The sequence below is a fragment of the Pelobates fuscus genome, chromosome 5 (genome assembly GCF_036172605.1).
Source record: "Pelobates fuscus isolate aPelFus1 chromosome 5, aPelFus1.pri, whole genome shotgun sequence".
In the NCBI taxonomy this organism is placed as follows: Eukaryota; Metazoa; Chordata; class Amphibia; order Anura; family Pelobatidae; genus Pelobates; species Pelobates fuscus.
In genome coordinates, this window is record NC_086321.1 from 251,767,711 (window position 1) to 251,791,498 (window position 23,788).

The 23,788-nt window shown below is 40.7% G+C and overlaps 2 pseudogenes; both read left to right on the forward strand.

Annotated features, from left to right (window-relative positions):
• The first annotated feature begins 18,530 nt into the window (after positions 1-18,530).
• LOC134612192 (craniofacial development protein 2-like) lies at positions 18,531-21,188 on the forward strand (annotated as a pseudogene).
• Positions 21,189-21,320: 132 nt separating this feature from the next.
• Positions 21,321-22,010, forward strand: LOC134612193 (uncharacterized; annotated as a pseudogene).
• The last annotated feature ends 1,778 nt before the right edge of the window (positions 22,011-23,788 follow it).

The window sequence follows — 23,788 nt, forward strand, 5'->3', positions numbered from 1 at the left end:
GGGGAGCAGGCTGTTCTGTCTCTGCTCCCCCGCCCCAGCGCGCCGCTTAATGAGACCGCGGCCGGAATATGACGTCATATTCCGGCCGCGGTCTCATTAAGCTGCGCGCGAGGGCGGGGGAGCAGAGACAGAACAGCCTGCTCCCCCTGCGGCCGCCAAAAGAGCTCCCCCAGCCAGCGGCCGCCAGAACGGCTCCCTCTGCGGCCGCCAAAAGAGCTCCCCCAGCCAGCGGCCGCCAGAACAGCTCCCCCAGCCAGCGGCCGCCAGAACGGCTCCCTCTGCGGCCGCCAAAAGAGCTCCCCCAGCCAGCGGCCGCCAGAACGGCTCCCTCTGCGGCCGCCAGAAGAGCCAGCTGAGCTCCCCCATGCAGCCACCATCAAACTGAGCTCCCCATGCAGCCGCCAGCACAAAGGTAAAAATTATGTGTGTCAGTGTGAGTGTATGTGTGTGTGTCATGGTGTGTGTGTGTGTCTGCCTGTGTCATTGTGTGTGTGTGTCTCTGTCTGTCATGGTGTGTGTGTCTGTCTGTGTCATGGTATGTGTGTGTCTGTCTGTGTCATTGTGTGTGTCTGTCTGTGTCATTGTGTGTGTCTGTCTCTGTCTGTCATGGTGTGTCTGTCGTGTGTGTGTGTCTCTCTGTGTCATGGGGTGTGTGTGTGTGTCTCTGTGTCATGGTGTGTGTGTCTGTCTGTGTCATGCAATGTGTGTCTGTGTCATTGTGTGTGTGTCTGTCATGTAATGTGTGTGTGTGTGTGTGTGTGTGTGTTTTTTAAGGTGTGTGTCTGTCATGGTATGTGTGTGTCTCTGTCATGTTGTGTGTGTCTGTGTCATAGTGTGTCTGTCTGTCATGGTGTGTGTGTGTGTTTCTGTCTGTCACGGTGTGTGTGTGTTTGTCATGGAATGTGTGTGTGTCTGTCTGTGTCATGTAATGTGTGTGTGTCTGTCTGTGCCGTGTATGTGTGTGTGTGTCTGTGTCACGGTCTCTCTGTGTCGTGGTGTGTGTGTGTGTGTCTGCATGTGTCATGTAATGTGTGTCTGTCATAGTGTGTGTGTGTTTGTGTCATGGTCTGTCTGTGTTATGGTGTGTGTGTGTGTCTTTTTTAAGGTGTGTGTCTGTCATGGTATGTGTGTATCTCTGTCATGGTGTGTGTGTCTGTGTCATGGTGTGTGTGTTTCTGTCTGTGTCACGGTGTGTGTGTGTCTGTGTCACGGTCTGTCTGTGTCATGGTGTGTGTGTATATGTGTGTTTTTACTCACCTTTTTTTCCCTCCACGTCGTGCTGGTCTCCCCTCAACTGGCCCTGCCCTGGAAAAAAATCTATGCCAGCCCCATAAGTCATTGCGCCATATATTGTTGCATGTAATATGTAAGGCTATGTCTTGCCACCTTAGATGATTGTATATATATATATATATATATATATATATATATATATATATATAGCTTATTCCAATATAAAATATTGGTCCTTCTTGTGTCAGTGCGGATTGGCTGAGATCATCAAGCTTGATGATCTCAGCCAATCCGCACTGACACAGGAAGGACCAATATTTTATATTGGAATAAGCAAAATATATATATATATATATATATATATATAATCAATCATCTAAGGTGGCAAGACCTAGCCTTACATATTACATGCAACAATATATGGCGCAATGACTTATGGGGCTGGCATAGCTTTTTTTTCCAGGGCTGCTTTGGAATCCCCAGTCCGGCCCTGATGCTGACTCAAGTAGACACACACTGACCCATGCAAACTAACACACACACACTAACCTGTGTAGATTGATGCACACTGACCCATGCAGACACACACATACAGACACACTGACCTATGCAGACACACACACATAGAGACACACTGACCCATGCAGACACACACATATAGACAAACTGACACATACACACTAACCCATGTAGACTGATGGACACTGACCCATATGCACACACTGAACAATGCAGACACAAACATACAGACACGCTGACCCATGCAGACACACAGTGGCCTATGCAGACACAGACACTGACCCATACAGCCACACAATGACCCATACAGACACACACACACTGACCTATACAGACAGACATTACACACATGACATAGACACACTGACCCATACAGACACACACAATGATCCATACACACAGACATTACACACATGACATACACACACTGACCCATACAGACACACTTACTCATACAGACACATTGATCCATACAGACACACACAATGACCCATACAAACAGACATTACACACATGACATACACACACACTGACCCATACAGACACACTGATACATACAGAGACACCCACTGACCCATACAGACATTACACACATGATATACACACACCGACCCATACAGACTGACATACACAAACATACTGACTGAAGCAGACTAACACATTTCTCTGACACACCTTACCTTCACTGCTTTTAGTTGCCTGCGACTGGCTGCCTATCAAGTCCTTCCTCAGCACATTTCCTTTTATGCTCCCGTCCACTTCTCCCCACGGACAGGGGTAGGGGCGGGAGCGAGGAATTGAAGTACCTTTGCGCTACGGCCAAAGCCACCGCAATGGATGTCTGGGGGGGGGGGCGGTCCTGGCTGAGAGGGCTGATGTGGATGCAAACGGACCTGCATTCTACTGGGCGCTAGTGAGCAACAATGTAAGTGCTCCCAAGCGCCCGGTAACATGGCTGCTGACATATTCAAAATAATCTAACTTGATGGAGGGGTGGCTGCTGCACAAACTATCACAAAGCCAGGGCTGGTGCCCCCCCCTTAAGCAGTGCCCTAGGCGGGCGCCTAATTTTCCTATAGGGCGCGCCGGCCCTAGTTTGTATCGGTTTAACAGAGGTGTAGGAGCTCACTATAATCAATCAAGAAGAATGGGTTGCAGTAGACCAGCAAGGCTTCCCAAACCTGTTTTGCTTCCTCATTCCTGTTTTTTCTCAATATTTTTTTTATATTTCTAATTTTGAAAAGGAGGCCTATAATGAAAATAAGTAAAACATACTAAGGTTAAATTTAAATACATTTGTTTCACTTTAGAGTTTTCCTTTCATACCATTAGATCCATCCCATTTGCATGGCACATTTTTCTCTACTATGTGTAGTACACAGAAAGTATTTTAACTAATGTCCTACTGGCTATTAACTTAAGTGAGAATTCAAATTGAATTTCACTTTAGTGAATAACCCTGTATAAGTTAGTTTATTTTTTCTCACGCTATCTAAATGAGTAGATCATAACTACTACAGGTTATGGTGCAAAGAGTTCTCCGAATAAAAAAACTGCATTTGAGTGGTTTCACTAAATGACTAAATGCTGGTCCCTGCACCTTGCACTCCACATTAGCCCATCCACTTATTGGATGGCAATAATTTTTTAAGAGTAGTCTCCTGTGCTTTTAGCCTATGAGGGACCTTGTGGAGGAGGGGGCTGACAGGGATTGGAGCTCTGAGTGGGTTCCTGAGAAGCCCAGGGTCTAATTTTGGCACCATTTAATTGTTAGCTCCCAAGTTCCCCATGATACAGAAAGAGAAACAACACCACTAATTATATTATTTGTGCCAGCGCCACCGTATTTGAACCCAAAATAAATTTGAAAAATAAATGTTTAGTAGATATACCCCAAATTAAACCTTGCGTTCATTTGTTTTCATTTGGGGTAAATTCTAATTCTGGGGTAAGTTCTCTTGTCTGCAGCCTTTGCATGCCCTCCCCTTCTGACCATCCCCATGCTTTCTGTGATTGTCTAATGACAGACTTCCCGTTGCAGCTCAATGAGAAGTCTTTGCAAGGCAAGTGCTCTGGGCAATTTCTGCTTCTTGTGTTTAGCTCCACTGAGCTAACCAAACCAGGAAGTAACAGGACTGGTTGTCTGCTTGAAAGCCAAGATAGTTTAAACAGTGTAAATTTTTATTGAAATCTGCACGTTTTGCAAAATGAGGACACACTCTTCACACAAAACCTTTCAGCAAACTAAAGTGCTATAGGGGTCTGGAGTGTCTCTTTAATTATATAGCACAGCTGTATATATTGTTGTGGGTTCAGGGCAGTGTATCTTGGTTTTGTGCTGCCCTAGGCAGGACAAAACTCAGACCTTCCCCCCCCCCCGCACGCCACCCCCACCCAACCGATACAAAACTCAGACCCCCCCTGCCCCGCCTTCTAAATACACACACAAACACACATTCACTGACAGATATGCATACACTAGCTAACAGAAACACACACTCACTGACACACACACACAGTCAGACACACACAGTCAGACACACACACTAACAGACACACACAGTCAGACACACACACTTTTTTATTTTTTTATTTAACCCCCCCCCCCCCCCAGCATCCTTACCTTTGGGAATACTGGGTGGGTGGTCCAGTGGCTGCTTGTCTGCTGGTCGATCGGGCGGGCGGGCGACGCTGGCGAGGGAGCACTTCCCCTGAGCTGTCTGCTCAGCTCCCTCGCGCACCGCAGAGTGATACCAGGAGCCGGAATATGACGTCATATTCCAGCTCCCAGCATCACTCTGCAGGAGGCGCAGAGAGCTCAGGGGAAGTGCTCCCTCGCCAGCGCCGGCCTGGACTGTTAGCCGCAAGGCTAACAAGGCATTTGCCCTGGGCATTTGGGGGCGGCTTTTTTTTGCCGCCCCCTGGAAAATGCCGCCCAAGGCAAATGCCTTGTTTGCCTCGTGGCTAAAACGTCCCTGGTTCAGGGTTTTTATGTAGTGGGGTGCAGGGTAAATACAGAATGACTTGACATTAACACAGCTGTTGTGGAGTTCATACATATAGTTTTATATAACACTCTGAATTCAATCAAGCATTTGATGTCTCAGTGTTAGATATATAATGTTTTATAGCTGGACTTCAGGGCATGGTATAGGGCTGGTTTTATGAGGGGCTTCAGTCAATATATGTGGGAGGCCATTCATGTTACACTTGGGCTGAAGCCCTTGCTATTTGTTCCACCTTGGAATACCTATGCACCCTGCCATTGTTGTTCAAAGTGTTCACTTAGCATTAACAGAATCTCATACGAGGGGTAAGGCTTTGGAATAAGGGGGTAAGGCTCTGTTTTATGTTAACATTACCCTTGGGAGATTCTTCTTATTTTTTTATAAATTTGCATTACATTAAACATACAACATTCTCAATTGAAGTAATTGATTACAAAAACTAATAAAGAAATGTAATTCTTGTAACCATAAAATGTATTCCTATTTTTTAATTGCATTAAGCTGCCAATTTATATTTAGACTATTTGCTCACCTACACCCAGAGGGAAATCTTGACATGGCATTAGTATGTTATCGTTTAATAAAAAGTATATTGCAACAGCACCAGTAACATTGGTCATAACTTTCTGATAGGGTAGAAATGGTCAAGAGAGTTTTGTTTTATTGTTTCTTTTTTTTTTTTTTACCAGGGTAAAGAAGTAGAGCCAATTCTCTTTTGTTTGACTAGGAATAATACTGTCTCTCAAATGACATTACATGTTTTAAAATTAAAATGCTAGTTTGTTGGAAAGCATGGAAAATAACTTGATTAATTGATTGTTAAGTTTCACCCCTAACTGTAAGGGGTTTACCAATTTTTTTCCAGGCTCTTTACAGTGTCAAGTCTAAGGCGTTCTATTGCTCCTTGTGTATTACTTATTGAAGCTCCTGTATAAAGATCCATTGGTAAAATCTTTAAAGAACCACTTACAGGCACCATACCCACTTCATATGAATTAAAGGGTTTTCCTGGCACTGCAGGTTCCCTCTCCCTCACACCTCCCATCCCCAGTTGCTGAAGGGGTGAAAAGCCCTTCAGTGACTTACCAGAGGCAGCGAAATGTCCCACGTCACTGCTTCTTCCTCCGCTCACGCTCCTCCCCTTCATCACGTCAGCCGGCGGGGGTGACTGATCATGCCCGCCGGCGGGGGAGACCTAATGCACATGCGCGGCGCATTAGACCTCTCCATAGGAAAGCATTGAAAATGCTTTTCAGTACTTTCCTATGGGGATTTTAGCGACGCTGGAGGTCCTCACACAGCATGAGGACGTCCAGCGACGCTATAGCACAGAAAACCTGTGCTATAGACCAGGAAGTGCCCTCTAGTGGCTGTCTTGTCTTTTTTTTTAAAAAACTGCAATAATTACACTTGCCGGGTTAAGGGTAGTGGGAGTTGGCACCCAGACCACTCCAATAGGCAGAAGTGGTCTGGGTGCCTGGAGTGTCTCTTTAAGTAGATATATGTGAAGAGTTCTCGGTTGCCTTTTATCTGAATGTATGAAGCTTTGTCACTCCATTTTGTGAAAGGAGAGCTTCTGCTAGGCTGAGACTCGATCAGTCACCAGATTTAAAAGTTTTAAACTTTGTTAATGATGTTGTTATGGTGCCCTGGGTGTCACTTCAACATCCTGTTGTACAAACATTTCTGTTCCTGATATGTGTGTTTGTGTGTGTGTGTGTCCAGAGTGTTGTGTCCAGAGAGTTTGGTAGAATGTTCTTGAATTTGGAAACTGATAGTTTGCTGCCAAAAACCCAGGGAAATGATGATGAAAATGAACAAGCTAGCACTTTGTTTTCCATTTACACTCCACATTTAGGGTTTGTTTATGTGACTGTCTGATACTGATGGTTGACTGGTGGGCAGCTGTGTCCTCATCCTCTTGTGTTCCTTTATTCTTTACGGAAGTGCATTTGAGCAGTACCTTCTTAACCTCAAGTGTATACTTGTTAAATAACTCCATTGTATCATTATAAATTACTGCATAAAATGTTGGCACTATATAAATGCTCATAATACTAATAAATATAATGGTGCTTTGTGGATTCAACTGCTTCTTCTATGACAAAAGCCGTGCTCTGGCCCTTATAAAATGTAGACTTTTCTTCTGCAATCTCTTCTGTGGTTCAGTTTTATGGCATTAAGCTGACTGGTCTGTTCTATAACAGAACATTTGGTAAACCCTTTTGAAAAAATAAATACAGCAATTAAATTAAATAGCGCTACTAAAGTAACATACCAGTGGCAGAACTGTAGTTAAAGGAACACTATAATGTTTGGAATACAAACATATTTTCCCTGGCTGAGAACATGCATCTTGATGTTCTCAGCCAATCCAATGGTTTTCCCAGAGGAATGCATTGGGAGATTAAGGTGCATTCGCGGCAAAACGCTGCATGCTCCAATCAGCATTTTTCCGTAGGGATGCATTGATTTAATGCATCTCCATGGAGAGCGTACACCCTCTACATACAGAGTGTGGAGACATTGAACATAGGTGCTGGCTGCACACTGTACAGGAGATAGGAATCACCTCTATTGGCCATTTGAGTTACTGCTACTAGTGGTGTTACTAAGCAGCAATGCAAATACTGCCTTTTTTCTGAAAAGCAGAGTTTACATTGAAAAATCTGTAGGAACAGGTTATAGACACCAGAACCACTACGTTAAGCTGCACTGATTCTGATGACTGTGGTGTCCCTGTATTGTGACAGAATACAAAAGACTACATGTAATATGTGCCTTGCGCGTATTATTTTTAATGCATGCAATAAGTAATATTATATTGAGCTGTATTATATATATATATTTTTTTTTTTAAAAAGATACTATAATTTATAAAATTAAGAGTTCATTATGAAATTCAGTTTACTAAGTAGTATTAAGATCTAGGTCAGTGGTAAGCAACCTATGGCACATGTCCATGCACAGCACTCGAGGTGCTTTTGCACGGCACTCAAGGTTGCTAGAGCCAAACAGGCTCATGAGTCCCAGTGAAACTTCAGATATCTGCCAATCCGAAAAGGTGGTGAAGGACAATCCTCACTTTATGCATTGCAGCATGTAGAAGAAGTGATCTCAGATCAATTCCTCCCAGCACTTGTGAATGGGAATCCACACTGTACTAGAGCATCCCTCGGCAGCTATCACAGCTCCTGCCCTTGACATGTATATGGCCAGCCTTGTACCCACTGGTACCCAGGGAAGCCACCCATACTGCTAGATATATACAGAGCTGCAGAATAACCCACCCCTCATACAAATAATAGCAGCCTACACAGAAACACAATACACTCAAACTCAACACCGCTGACAATCCATATATATACACACAACCCCACATGCAGTCTCTCACATGCAATACCCCAAACAGCCCCACACATTGTGATATATTCATCCACACACACACACACACGCAATTCCACAAGTAGCCCCCATACACAGCCGACATTCATAGGTACACAATACCACAAACTACTCAAGAACATATACAATATAATAGCTCATATACGCAGAAATACAACGATACAAAGAAACTGCAGTATAAATAACACAAGCAGAATACGGCAACATACACATCTCAATTTAAAAGAAATAGGACATCACTATCTTATTTCGGCACAGTGCTGCTAAAAAGTTGCCTACGCTTGATCTAGGTACTCCAGTAATCCAGTTGATATCAATGTATCTCATCATACATAAAATAAAAAACAATAACTTTATTGATTTTAATGATAGTGTGTGTGTGTGTGTGTGTGTGTGTGTGTGTGTGTGTGTGTCCAATACATTGTAAATCCATACCTTCCAACATTTGAAATGGGCAAATAGGGACACTGTAGTTTTAGGGGTTTGAGTGGATTTGTAGCCAGGGGCAGTGCAGCTCTGAGACATTTTAGGTGGCTTACAAATATCAACTTATACAATCAAAATGTAATTTACAGCTGAAACAATGTATCTTAGTTACACAGAATGATTTCTAAACACATTTAATGTTGTTTAAAGACACATTACAGTGAGTATTATTGCTAGGTATCTCTGCTACCCACTCAGACACACCAACAATATGGAGCTCCTAGAAAAGAGGGACATTAGGACAGCAAAGTAGAGCAGAAGTATATGGTGCAAAAATAAGGGACTGCACCTCCTAAATAGAGACATTTGTGAGATTTATAAATCTATGTGAATTAAAACATTACTGTCAAATTACTCCTGTATAAACGTAGAAATAATTATACCTTATAGAAGGTTTTGACAGTTCTTAATTTGTATAACTTGAGTGTTGTCTGACCTTAAACTAAAATCACCCAGCAATCGAGAAGTGGACCACGAGCAGCCATTTACTCTTGAAATATTAGATGGAAGATACCGACATAATGTCAAATAGTTCTTATAGTGCTTATATAACAATAATTTGGGACATAATAAATTCAATACATATACACACCATATAAACAGAAATAACAAAAGACTTTAGGCTCATTAACAACTCCACCACTAACCAATTAATATATCTAACTAATCTGTCTGCTGAATCTAACTATTTATACATCTTTAAACTGGCTGTTACTTAAAGTTGATAAATGCAATGTATTTCTTCAGATATGTCCTTTTAGTGGGATTTGTTATGCTTTTTCCCCCCTATATTCATTGAAAGGAGGTGTTGCAAGGAAGAGGAGGTGATGGCGCTGAAGTAGGAATTTACATAATCTGATTAAATGGGGATTATCTAGTGGCTGCTAAGCAGGCTCAGTGTGCTTGAGCTGCAAACCTTTACTATTCATTGCTCTCACAGGCCCGCGGAGAGAGTGCACCTGCAGGAGCAATGCCTGGTCCGCTACGCTGCTGGGATCTGCACACTATGGGAGGGGTTCACAGGCAGCCAGCTTCGTGTGTACATAGCGAGTAATTGATCTGTTAGGATTAGTCTTGAGAAGGCCTAGAAATGAAAGCTTGCCAAGTTAACGCTATCAGTTAGGGTCATCGCATTCTGAATAAGGATAACTACCCAATTTTCTACTTGTCCTCCTGTCTAGTGTTTTCTTTAAAAATAGAGAAATTACCCCAGGCTATGTTGCTATCTTTATACATAATTGTTATATCATATTTATTAACTTACACAGCTCTGAACTCTTTGGAGCCTTCTTGTAATTTGTTGCCAATAAAGTTTTTGAAAAGTTTATTTCTAAACACACAAAAAAAAACTTGCCAATGCAGAGCTTTTAGTTATATGGTTAGAAGTTATTCAAATACCATTATCCATTTAATAACAGAGGTTATTGTCCAAGTTCTGAACAGTTCAAAAGAAAAAAGAGAGAGAATTGAGCCAATGAGTTGGAGGAAAGGTAGAGATAGATACATTTAAGATTTATAGAAAAAATGGGGGGAAACCCCTAAATGGTTAAATCAATGGAAAAAGAAAGCAAAACAAAAATAAACCTCAGAAGTGTATCTATCTATGTGAGAGCAAACAGTGTCTTTTAAGACTTGACTTTTATTATAGTTAGCTAAAAATAGTGCAATAGAATATAACAATAAATAAAATAATATATTCGTTCTCACTATATTGTTGTAATGGGCAAATGTCCCGGGTACTTAAATAGTACCCTCTGATGAGCCAACTGGCGAAACGCGCGCGTCAGGGGTTAGTTTAATTGCCTCATGAGTCAAGCATCTAAATACATTTTTATTAGCTAATGTTAACCATTTGCCACCCCCCCAACTCTATATAAACTTTACCCCTAACCGTATCTTTACATTAACTCTAACCTAATACCTGCTCTAACCTTATACCTAACCTTAACCCTACACAAGCCTTAACTCTACAACTAACCCTACTCTAACACTAACCCTAAAGTTAGTAACTCTAAAAAAGTAAAGTAACTCTAAAAATATCCTCTGCGAATATTAGTATTGATATCAGCAGATGGATTTTCTAGATAAAACAAAGTAGAGAGTGGTATGTTGTTGCCATCTACTGGCTGTTTTCAGCATTACAGGCATATTCCAGCAATGCTGAAAATCAGGCATCCAGATTACACTGTGTTGGTGCTGGGCAGCTGGCAAAGTGCAGCACAAATCACAATCAGCATGCGGCCATGCTGGGAGACTCTGTCAGGATCTGTGCAGACCCTTAGGGTCTCCCTTGAGCACCTCACAGTCCAGAAACACCATAGCTGAGCATGATCTGCTCAGCCACAGTGTTCTCAATGCACTTAAAGGGCTGTATATGTGGTGCACACAGCTCATCTGTCAGTCTGGGTCTGGGAGCCTTGGGTATTGATTGATATCTGGGACTCCTTGGTGTGAGCAGTGACTTAACCCTGCTCACACTGCTAACAGAGTACCCAGTTACAGTATGTACTAATAAAGAAGGAGTAGCTTGGACTCCAGTGAGCAGCTGTTAAGCTTGAGATTAATAGTACATACAATTTTACTCAACAGATCCGGTACTGCATATACAATGTGGTTCAACATGGGTCAAATTGGACATAGGTCCACGTACACTACATTCTAGAATGGTTTGAGTAGAAAAGATAGATTTCAGATATTTTGTAAAATTTATATTTTGTAGTCCTTACTCAGGCTGGCACTACCATAATTGGTATAGGTGGCCAACTGAGGGTACATCGGCTCAGGGAGTGCAATGTCAGGAAGACCGCAGGAGGAGAGTGCAATGTCAGGAAGACTCAGTGCTCGCCCTACTACCAGTCACTCCATGTAGTGTGGCCTGGCAGACCGCAATAGACCAGCGAGCTGCTTTACATTACATGTATTACACACACAAGGGAGGTGTAAACCACACAAAAGGGATCATAAAATACAATAAAAGGTGTGTAAAAAATTAAAGGGATAATCTAAACACCAAAAAAATATTACTTATATGCAGCAGTTTTGGTGTATAGATCATGCCCCTGCAGTCTCACTGCACAATTCTCTTTTGTTTCTGTTTATGCAGCCCTAGCCGCAGCTCCCCTGGCTTACATGGAAACAAAATGGTTTTATTTTTTTATGTAGTGCATTGTGTTTAGCTAAGTTTTTACCTACTACTCTGTAAATGTTACTTTGATAACATACAGAAGGCTTCTGTAGGCTATGGCAGACTTTTAGAGCAGGAGATTTATCTGTGATATCTTATTCAATGAATAAGATTACACAAGTAAATCGTAGATGGATTGATTGATTTGGGCTCACATTAAAACATATTTAATTTGTTTGTAGCAGCTAAAACTTGTTTACAAGTCTACTTTTTAAATATGATTTTAAAAACTGGCATGTTCTGTCAATGTGATGAATAGTGCTTTTGATCGGCCATTATATTGATCTGGAATATAATTTCACACAGCAATTTGATTAATTCTTTAAGAATCAGTACAAAATATAAATATATATCTGTTGCAAATATTTGCTTGAATTCATTGCTTGCTATTTAGAGAAAATTAAAGGGACACTAGAGTCACCAAAACAACTTTAGCTTAATGAAGCAATATTAGTGTATATCATGCCTCTTTAATTTTACTACTCAGTTCTCTGGAATTTAGTAGTTAAATCCCATTTGTTTCTGTTTATGCAGGCCAAGCCACAAATCTCCTGTCTGGGACTCACACGATCTACATGGAAAAGCTTTTCATTTTCAGATGTTAACTTGCTTTAGAAGTTGTTTTTTTTTTAAATATTCTGCTTTGTAAATTTAACTTTTATCACTCACACACATAAAGGAAGTATAAACATTAGATTTTACTTTACAGGAAGCGTTTAGGATGGCTGTGCACGTAACTTGGAAAAATGGAAAAAGGTAGGGTCAATAATATATTTATACTGTTATAAATATATTACAAAAATGTATAGAAAAATAATAAGCATGATACTAGAAATAGCAGATAAAAGGATTAAAACATCCACAATAAATATGTAGTGCAACTTGCGAGGAAACAGGCCAGGTAACAGGAAAGATATTCTTCTTGTACAGAATTCTCCTTTTTTTCTATAGACCATCTATGTACGTGTGGGGTTTGTGAGGGAGTCCCACTGACCTAGGTGAGCTGCCCATATTTGTTTGTTTTGCCTGAGAGGGCTGATCCTTTGTTCCCCTTCCTTTATGTCCATGTAACTTGCAAGGAGGTGTGTGTGACTCCTTGCAAGTTACATGGACATGGCTTATGGCTTTAATTCCTAAATGGCAGAGAATTGAGCAGTGAGACTGCAGAAGTGTGATCTATACACCAAAACTGCTTCATTAAGCTAAAGTTGTTTTGATTACTATAGTCCCTTTAAAACAAAACAGTGTGGAAGAGTCTGTTATCAGTACTAATTATGCATATAAGCAATGTCTAGCAATGTCTAGATTAAAAAAATAAAATAATTTAAAGCCATTTTTATTTAGCTGCTGTCTTATAGAGAGCAGCTAAATGTGGATAAAATACGATTATAAAATATTACAACATGTGTTTAAATATACATAAGGTATTTATTTAGATAATACAGCAATACACTCATACAGAAAGAAGCAGTAAAACCCTCCTCACAGTAAAAGAGCTCTTACAGGCACCCCGTAAAGCTGAGGAATCTTTCTTAGTTAATGTGGCAATATACCACTTCATACTCCAATGTATCAGGGAAAGAGAAAAGGAAGTACAAATATCTCACTGAGATGAGCATGTTCCGACAACACAATTTCAAAATTCTCCTTATAGCTCCTTTTATTGCTGGTGGTGGAACCATCTATGTCAATCACAGATACAGTTTGCCTATAAGTTGTGCACTATAAAAACCCGTCAATAGCTGTCATTATTAATGGTAATTCACATGCATTCACATTACAAACAAAAATAGAATAGGAATATTTTGACGTCATATAAATGGCAATAATAATAATAATAATAGTAAAAGGTAAACTTGAAGGGGCAATCTAAGCAGACAGACACCTTGCACCATAATGACTACATCCATGCTGCACCATCAGAATGCTTCTAAGGGAGGGGCATTGCTTCCTGCTTAGCACAGTATGGAAAAGCACCCTCATGGTTCTCTAAAACCCCGTTTTCACTGAGCGGTTCGGGTTGGTACGGTTTGGTACGCTATTTTTGGTATTTCCATTATAAAAGGGGCTCATACAACCGAACCAAATCGCATAATTCCTGGGCCCCTTCAGATGTAGGTCCACAGGAAAATGGTACGGTATGGTTAGGGTGGGGCTACTGACGTCACACAATACAATCCATTGATTGGCAGACAGAAAAACGTCACTGTGTCACTGCAGTCTAAACCCCGCATTCCCCCTCTGGCGTTCCGATTTGCAGTGGAAACGCTCACCTGAATTGGCTGGCCCATTCTAACCCTTCCGAACCGTACTGCTCAATGGAAACAAGCCATTATTGAGAGCCAAGAGGGTGCACCTTTTGTTACTTGGTATAGTTATCTATAAAAGTGCAGACTTCTCTTGAAATGTAAACGTTTTTCAAATAAGACAAAGACTGAAATGAGACAAGACATAAGACTCTGTTAGCTACAGCAAGCTAAACCGATTGAGGGGTTTAGAGTCTTCCTTTAATAAAAGCTTACAACCAATAAAATAGAAGGAAACCACCCCTCCTCACCCAAAAACATTTGTAAAAACTATTGAAGATATAAAAATGTAGGTGCCTTGACAAAATTGTTATACAGTTATATGCCTAGCTTGTAAGCTCAGAATAATTAATTTGTTAAATCAGTGGTCCGGTGATGCAAACTGTAGAATTCGGTCATCTCTGCTTTGTCCCCCTCCATCATCATCATTTACTCCAAATGTAAAACTTTCCTGAACATTGTTCTCTGAACCAAAATGCCACATTTATTTGCACTCATCAGCATGATTGCTTCCAGACAATGTAGCTAGGCAGTGCAGGCTGGGATGCCTGTGCTATTTCTGCCTCTAAACAGCAGTTCGTTCTCTCACTATAAATCTCAACCAATGACAAGCTTGTGTTATGCGTTGCCAGTTAGCCGGGTAAACTGATTCACTAAAAAATATGATGAGGCCAAATCAAATGTTTACCTTTTCACATTTGCAAACAGCCAAGGTAATTTTTTTTTAATAACTTAACTCTATGGTAGAGTTTTTTGTTTAGTTGGGGTTTTTTTCTGCGTGTTTGTAAAGAAAATGGCTCTATTCTGAATTCACTTTTTCTATGTCCCTCTTTCTTTTGCAAAAAAAACCCAATTTATAAGGAGGATGGTTTGTGCCAGATTTGTGTTCTGCACAGGGTAAGGCTTGGAAGCGAAACAGCTAGTAAACCTCATTACAGTATTCATTTGAAGAGAGGGAAGAGATAGGAGGAGGGTTGTACGGTTTATACAAAGCTTTTGAATCCTCTATTCACTGTATAAAAAAAAAAAGAAACTGCAATCACTCCAGCAAACTGGTCTATGGAGATAAGGATTTGAAGCAGCCTGCGTGAGGCTGATAAGACGCTCTCCCGTCATTGGAAGATTATTTGTTAAGAACCTGTGTTAAATAAAATGCAGTTAAAAGGCTTAACACTATCACTCAATTTCATCCCCACATCCTCTGGTTTTGCTGATTCTCTCATGAATAATGCTCTGCCGACTCCGGCATTGCATATTTTATGAATAAAGGTCACGTGCTTACAATTAGAATTTTCAGCCATTAGCTGATTTAAAAAAATGTGTAATTTTATAGATGATTACTTCATTTGTTTTAATTAAAAGTAATATGAATATATGCTGTATAAAATAAAGAGTAAGTTACAGCATATTCACTAAAGAAAAAGACAGTTTAACATTTTATAAGGCTACTTAAAATCACCTATCTTAGCAAACAAATCTGGGGATTCAGTTGCACCATATGGCCATATTGTGTTAAGCCCACTACTACGCCACAGTACTCCAATATCATAAGGTCCTACACGAATTTAACCCCTTAAGGACCAAACTTTTGGAATAAAATGGAATCATGACGTGTCACACACGTCATGTGTCCTTAAGGGGTTAAACTGGGCAGATAAACATGCTAACTGCAATACTTAATGCTTAAACAGCTTCCGGAGACTCTCCTCAAATGTATGCTTTCCTGTGGTCATCTCCAAAGTTGAGAGAATAAATTCCTTAGTTTTCAGTAGTCATACTATCTAGAGTCAGGGAGAGGGGATAAGGTCAGAGTGGGAACAAGTTCTCATATTGTCTGTTAAACAATTTTATCTTGTATTTAAAATGCGAATCATGGTCTTTACAGGGACACTATAATCACCAGAACAACTACAGCTTAATGCACATGTTGTGATGTCTATTGTCTGCCCCTGCAGGATTTTTTTAATATAAGCACTGTCTTTTCAGACACCTCTAGTGTTCAATGCATCTCTTTTAGGAGATGCTGATTAACGCAGTGCATCATAAAATCATGACGTTTAATTATCTCAGCCAAGGAGGCAAAGTTGGGTCTGGGTGAGACTCGATTGAATGTGCGGGGCTCTGGAATAAGATGAGTTTTTAACCTTCAACAAGGGGGGGCTGGCCACCTAAACGGCGGTTTCCAAACTATAGTGTGAGGAATACATGCTTGTAATCCTGACACTATAGTGTTCCTAACTTTAAATGGTATAAGTATGACAAATTAAGAATCATTTAAGCTCTATTTAAATAACCATAATACATAACTCCAAACATTTCATTTCTGTGACTTAGGATAGGTAGGTGGGGGCAATGAGGGGATGTCACCAGTTATGCAATACACATCATTAGCGATAACCATAGAGGACAGACATGCTTTAAAAAGTGTTCGGCCTGCGCCCGCCCAATGACAGGTAGCTATCAGGACTATGCAGGGATGTGCCACCTGGAGACAGTTCCCTGCATGATAATAGGACAGGACCCCGAAACCTGGAGTATTGGGAGGCATTACAATAGGTGGCCAGTGATCAGGTTACACTCTCAACTAATCACTGGGTGTCAGTCAATGCTTTAATTTTATTATAGGTGCCGAGGGCACGAGAGAGATGGCTGGGCACACAGCTCTGTGTTAAACTGTGCAAAAATAATTTAACAATCTGAAAATAAAAGGGCATACAGTAACTCCAGCCCCATAAGCCCCTAAGATCATCAATGAAATAGTAAAGAACATTTCATCAAAGTATTAGCCAGATGTGCTCATCGTATATTTATGTGAATATATTCCACTTTCTCCACTCATTGTGGTACTTTATACAATTACTGAATCATTTTATATTAATGGAAATGTATAGTAAATGTTGTACAATACCAATGCAAGTCTACTGGAATAGCAAAAGTTTATCAAGCTACATTCACATACTAACAGCTAAGTTAATCATAAACTGAGTTGTAAAGTTTTAGTAAGTTTTAAATACATTTTATGTTTCCCCCGGCTAACAATGGCAGCATCACATGTGGAATATACCAAAAGATGAAAGGAGAGTCACAAATTACTGCAAAACCAAACATTTATTTATACAAAAAAACTCATGCGACTCCTCTGCCACATTTTGTATGCTTTTAATCTCTCACATCCAGGCACTAATGCTTCAGGAAGGAGCTCTCACAAGACCAAGATGCTTTACATATCATCTGCCAAGACATCTGTCCTTGCTGCCCACGATGTAGGCACAGCCCTAGCAGAGTGAGATTTTATTTTGTCGGGAGTTTCGATCCCAGTGGCAGGGTAAGCTTTAGAACTTCATAATTAAGCGTGTTGCTTCTCTGGAATAACGTAGAGACCAGAAAACTTTCACAAGTTATTCATTCTATCAGTATACGTCAGACGTTTGTGTTAAGCTATTTCTTTATCAGGGGTAGAACTAGAGTTAAGTTAGAGTAAGATAGGTAAGAATTTCTTGGAAACGATGGAATTGATATAATATTTTGGCAGTAACTCTAGAATTAGACGTTTGACAACTTGTCCTGAAGAATACAAGTAAATTGTTCTTCTCTAGAAAGAGCTAAAACTCTTTTTGCAGAGGAAATTGCCACTATAAAAATATTCTTTAAAGGAACACTATGACGTTAGTAAAACCAAACTGTATTCCTAACGCTATAGTGTACCTCTGTGCCCCTCCTCCCCACCCCCGCCTCCTCTTTTCACCATGTTAAAAGGGTTTAAAACCCTTTTAATAATTCCCTTAATTCCATTGACGGAGAGCCTAACACACATTTGTGGCGAGTGCATTAGAAGTTCCCCATAGGAAAGCATAGAATACTTTGCTATAGGGATTTTGAAGACGCTGGAGGCCCTAATGGACAGCAGGAAAACATCCAACTTTGTTTCACGGAGTTAAAATCTGTGAAAATGCAGGAAGCGCCTCTACAGGCTTCTCTGAAACTGCAATGATTTACATTGCATAATAAAAGGGGCAGGGGTAAAAAAAAGGGGGACATTCTAAAACTGGTTTAAATAAAAAAAATTAGACAGTCACAACAACACCGTGGGACAATCCCAAGAAAGCGCAATATTTTGAGATGGGGGGTCTTAATCTTAGGACTGCTTTGAATAATTTGGACCACCTGACCTAAATCCCATCCCTAACATTAATGCAGATAATCCAGAACCTTCTACATGTAGGGTATATAAACTTAGTACTTTATCAAAACGTAACTCAAGGAATGTTACATTTTGAAAGATATCTAAAGGAGAATTATTTCAATTAACCACATTCTTTAAATAAAGATCCTACTTTACGGTGGGCTGCCTAAGTATATAGATTCCTAGCTTATGAAAACGTGTTAATCATGGTATCAGAGACCCCAGAGACTTGGGTGATCCTCCTTTCATGAACCAGGTCTCCAGATCACTGTTCTATAACAAATATTATTATATTGGAGTTTGATGGAGAAGGTCTTCATTCAGATGAAATTGCCAAGGTTGTGCTGCACACATTTTCAGTAGGAGAAGTTACAAGGTCTTCTTAGCCATATAGCAGTAGCAAGTAGGATTAAGTGCTTCATGTGATAAGGGGAAACAGATAAAATATATACGTCACAGACTGTTCTAGATCTACAATATAGCATCCTATGCTGAACTTGAGCATTCTTCATGATCACATTTAAATCAATACTTATGAGGCTATAACAACTCCATCATCTGGAACACTTATTTGTTTCGCATTCATTCCCCTGGCTCTCTCAGTGTTCTACTCAGTCTACTTCTGGAATGTCTTCTCTTGGGAGATAAACCGGTTTCAGCCCTTCCAGATGTGAACAGAACATGATGGATTCCACTTCTGCTCGGACAGGTTTTATTGTTGTCCTGTTTTGTTTGTTCACATAAGCTGCTGCCCTCTTGTTGTTTGTTTGAATCATTGTTCGCTTCTGATCTGACCCTGTTAAATTCTAATTTCTTTAAGAGAGCATTCAGGACCTGAGTCCTCCATGCTTCTTGACTGAACTTCCAATCCCTAGGTACTGGCATCGAAAGTTACTATTTGCCAATCAGTTTCTTCTAACAACATAATTCTAATAAGAACAATTCTGATTTCCACCACCTACCTTTTTACCATCTGATATTTTCTGTGATTATGATCTTTTGATATCAGTCCTTGTCTATTGAAGATCTCATCAGACCAGAAGAAGAGGTGAGACCCTAATAGGCTCATCGTTTGACAAGCTGGAATCACAAAACATATCTCTCAGTATAGGAAGACTGTGCTTATTAAATTAACTGTGCGAAATGGATATGAGCTTTCTTGAAAGACTGTAGGAATCCTTGGTGAAATGTACTATGTAGCCATGTCTATATAATTCTTTTTTCAGAACCAGAGTCTTCTTCAAGGCTAGATGAGGAGTCTGTATCACTATCAGGCTAGTGTATAGACAATGGTAAAACTGAATCCCTTCTATTCTCAGGAAGGCTGTTAGGTTGACCAGTACCTCTTGGGTCAGCACTCTGAATGGGAACTCCACAAACTCTAAATGTTCATCCAAAACACAAAATCTCAGATATTTCACATATGATTGGTGAATCATGGTGTGTTAATATGATGGCTGCAGGTCTGTTGAGGTTAATCCTTCTCTTTTTTAAATATATTGTAGAATTGAGGTTAGCGACTCCAATTTGAATCTTTTGATATTCAGATCTGGATTCACTTCAGATCTATGATGAGTTTACACTGGCTCTGAGGTTTGGGGGTAGACATATGGAGGATATAGGAGCTTCTGAAATTATTTTAACTAAGATGATGGTTTAAATCTAGATAAAGCTGGAAATCTGTCTGGATACAGTCAGACAAATCATGGTCCACTGGAGAAGGAACTAGCAACCCACTCCAGTAACTATAAGAGAACTATATGGACAACCAGAGACATAACGATATGGCACTGGAAGACGAGCACTCAGGTCAGAAGGTGCCTACCACATTACTGAGGAAGAGCAGAGGGCGAGTACGAGTAGCACCAGATCTAATGAAGTGTTTGGGCCAAAGCCGAGAGGACACCCAACTGCGGATGTGTTTGGAGGGGAAAGGAAAGTCCACTGCTGCAAAGAACAATTTAACATAGGAACCTAGAATGTTCGAACTATGAACCAAGGCAAATTGGATGTAATCAAATATGAGATGACAAAGTTAAACATCGCTATCCTGGGAATTAGTGAACTCAAATGGACTGGAATGGGACATTTCACGTCAGACAACCATCACCTCTTCTACTGTGGTCAAGAATCCCACAGAAGAAATGGAGTAGCCATCATAGTAAATCGTGGGGTGGGCAAAGCAGTGCTTGGCTACAACCAAATAAATGACAGAATGATTTAAATTTGAATTCAAGGCAAGCCATTTAACATCACAGTGATCCAAGTTTATGCCATGGATACTCAAGAGGCTGAAATTGTCCAGTTCTATGAAGATATTCAACACATGATAGATATAACACCAAGAAAAGATGTTACTATCCTCATAGGAGACTGGAATGCTAAAGTAGGGAACCAAAAGACACCTGGAATAACTGGCAAGTTTGGCCTTGAAGTTCAAAATGAAGTAGGTCCAACAGCCTCCAAGATGACTCTACACATGGACATCACCAGATAGACAATATAGAAATCAGATTGACTATATACTTTGCAGCCAAAGCTGGAGGAGCTCTACACAGTCCACAAAAACAAGACCTGGAGCTGACTGTGGCTTAGACCATGAGCTTCTTATTGCAAAGTTCAGAATTAAACTCAAGCAAAGAGGAAAAACCATCAGACCAATCAGATACAACATAAATAATATCCCTTGTGAATATGCAGTGGAAGTAAAGAATAGATTTGAGGGACCAGACATGGACGATAGAATGCCTGAAGAACTTTGGACCGAAGTTTGCAATATTATCCAGGAAACCGCAAGAAAAAATATCCCCAAAAGAAAGAAATCTAAGAAGGCAAACTGGCTATCTGATGAAGCTTTAAAATAGCCCAGGAAAGCAAAAGGTAGTGGAGATCGGAAAAAATGTGTCCAAATGAATGCAGAATTCCAAAGGATAGCAAGAAGAGACAAGGAGACATTCTACAATGAGCAATGTAAAGAGATAGAAGAAGATAACAGAATGGGAAAGTCAAGAGATCTATTCAAGAAAATTGTGGATCTAAAAGTTACCCTTCATGCCAAAGTGGGTGTGATAAAAGACAAAAATGGCATGGACTTAACAAAGGATGATCAGATAAAGAAGAGATGGCAGGAATACACTGAAGATCTATACAGGGAGGATCTTAACAGTAGTTATGGCCTCAATAAATACTTGGTCCAATGAGCTGGAACCAGAAATCTTGGAGAACGAAGTGAGATGGGCCCTAGGATGCCTTGCAGATAACAAGGCTGCAGGAGTTGATTAAATCCCAATTCAAAATTCTGCAAGATGATGCTGTGAAATTTTTGCTTGCCTTATGCCAACAAATTTGGAAAACTCAACAGTGGCCAAAAGACTGGATAAGGTCAGTCTACATTCCAATCCCCCCAAAAAGGCAATGCCAAAGAGTGCTCCAATTACCGAACAATTGCGCTAATTTCACATGCCAGCAAGGTAATGCTTAAGATCCTACAAGCTCGACTCAAACAACATATGGACCGGGAACTACCAGATGTACAAGCTGGGTTTCGCAGAGGATGAGACACAAGAGATCATATTGCCAATGTACGATGGATAATGGAGAAAGTCAGAGAGTTCCAGAAAAACATCTACTTCTGCTTCATAGGCTATTCTAAAGCCTTTGACTGTGTGGATCACAACAACATGTGACAAGTTCTTAAAGAGATGGGAGTACCAGATCATCTCATCCGCCTCCTGAGGAATCTGTGTGTGGGCCAAGAAGCCACAGTCAGAACCGAACATGGGACAACAGAATGGTTCAAGATCAGGAAAGGAGTGCAACAAGGTTGTATATTGTCACCTTATTTATTCAACTTATATGCGGAATACATAATGAGTAAGGCTGGGCTGGATTAATCCAAATCCGGAATCAACATTGCTGGAAGAAATATCAACAACCTCGCGGATGATACTACTCTGATGGCTGAAAGTGAGGAAGAACTAAAGGACCCATTGATGAGGGTAAAAGGAAAGAGTGCAAAGTTGGCTTGCTGCTCAACGTTAAAAAGACTAAGATCATGGCAAACAGCAATCTTAGTTCCTGGAAAATAGACGGGGGAAGAAGTGGAGGCAGTGAAAGATTTTATTTTCCTGGGATCCAAGATCTCTTCAGATGGTGACTGTAGTCATGAAATTAAAAGACTTGGACAAGCTGGTAAAAACCAAAGACATCACACTATCAACAAAGGTCCTCATAGTCAGAACTATGGTATTTCTAGTAGTAACATACGGATGTGAGAGCTGCACTATAAAGAAGGCTGAGCATTGTAGAATTGATGCCTTTGAACTGTGGTGTTGGCGAAAACTGCTTAGAATCCCTTGGATTGCAAGAAGATCCAATAAATCCATACTACAGGAAATCAAGACAATCTGTTCACTGAAAGCTATGATCATGAGGCTGAAGCTCAAGTATTTTGGCCATATAATGAGAAGTCATGATTCTGTAGAGAATACTCTGATGCTGGGAAAGATTGAAGGCACATGAAGAAGGGGACGACAGTGACGGAGATGGATAGATGAGGTCACTAAAGCCACGAACATGAGTGATATAATCAAGAGTGATATAATCAATTGAATAGAAGAATTATCCAATCACGCAAAACAATGATAACAGTGAAGATTCAGATGTAACTCTATGGTGCTCCTTTAATTGTGTGATGTGAGGGGAATTAGTAAAGTTAGGATCATATGTTAAAAAGAAAAAGGGAGAGTATTTAAATAATTTGAATGTCCAGTTAGCCACTTTGGAGAGGCGGCATATGAGTTCAATGTACATTTCTATAATGCAGGGTATTATTAGCATCAGGGAGAAGATAAAACAGAAAATATTAGATCAAATTAATAGAGCCATTACAAATTTAAAGCAGAAGTGGTACTCAGTGGTGTATTCAGGCACCTCCCCTTTTCTATATTTCACTTCCTGTTAACCCCTTAAGGACGGCGGGCGTGCTATGCTGTCCTGGGGGACCCGGCTCTAAATGCCGGTGGGCGGCATAGCACGTCCCCGCTGTCCTTTCTACTTACCTGGTCGCCGGCGATCCCAGTGTGGGGACTCACCTGGCAACCCAGGGAGTCCCCCTCTGTCTGTTTTGGCCCTTGCGGGGACCTCACGATCACTTGGATGGCATAGCCGTCCATGTCTGTAATGACAGGTACTCCCCCTGCTGCCTGAAAAAAATAATTAAAGTTAAAACACAGTTTAAAATCAAATTATATAGGGGCGGGGCCTGGCCGCCATGCAGAACAGCCGCATGAAACGACAGCTCCTGCAATCAGGCGAAATTTAAAGAAATCAGGGCTGAATTGGTACCCTCCTGACTACCAGAGAACGCGGTCCGACACACGTAGGGACACTGGACCTGGGGAGAGGCTTGCACTCCGTGTTTTAGTCCCCCAGAATGACTCATGTCGTCCGCATAGGATGAGGC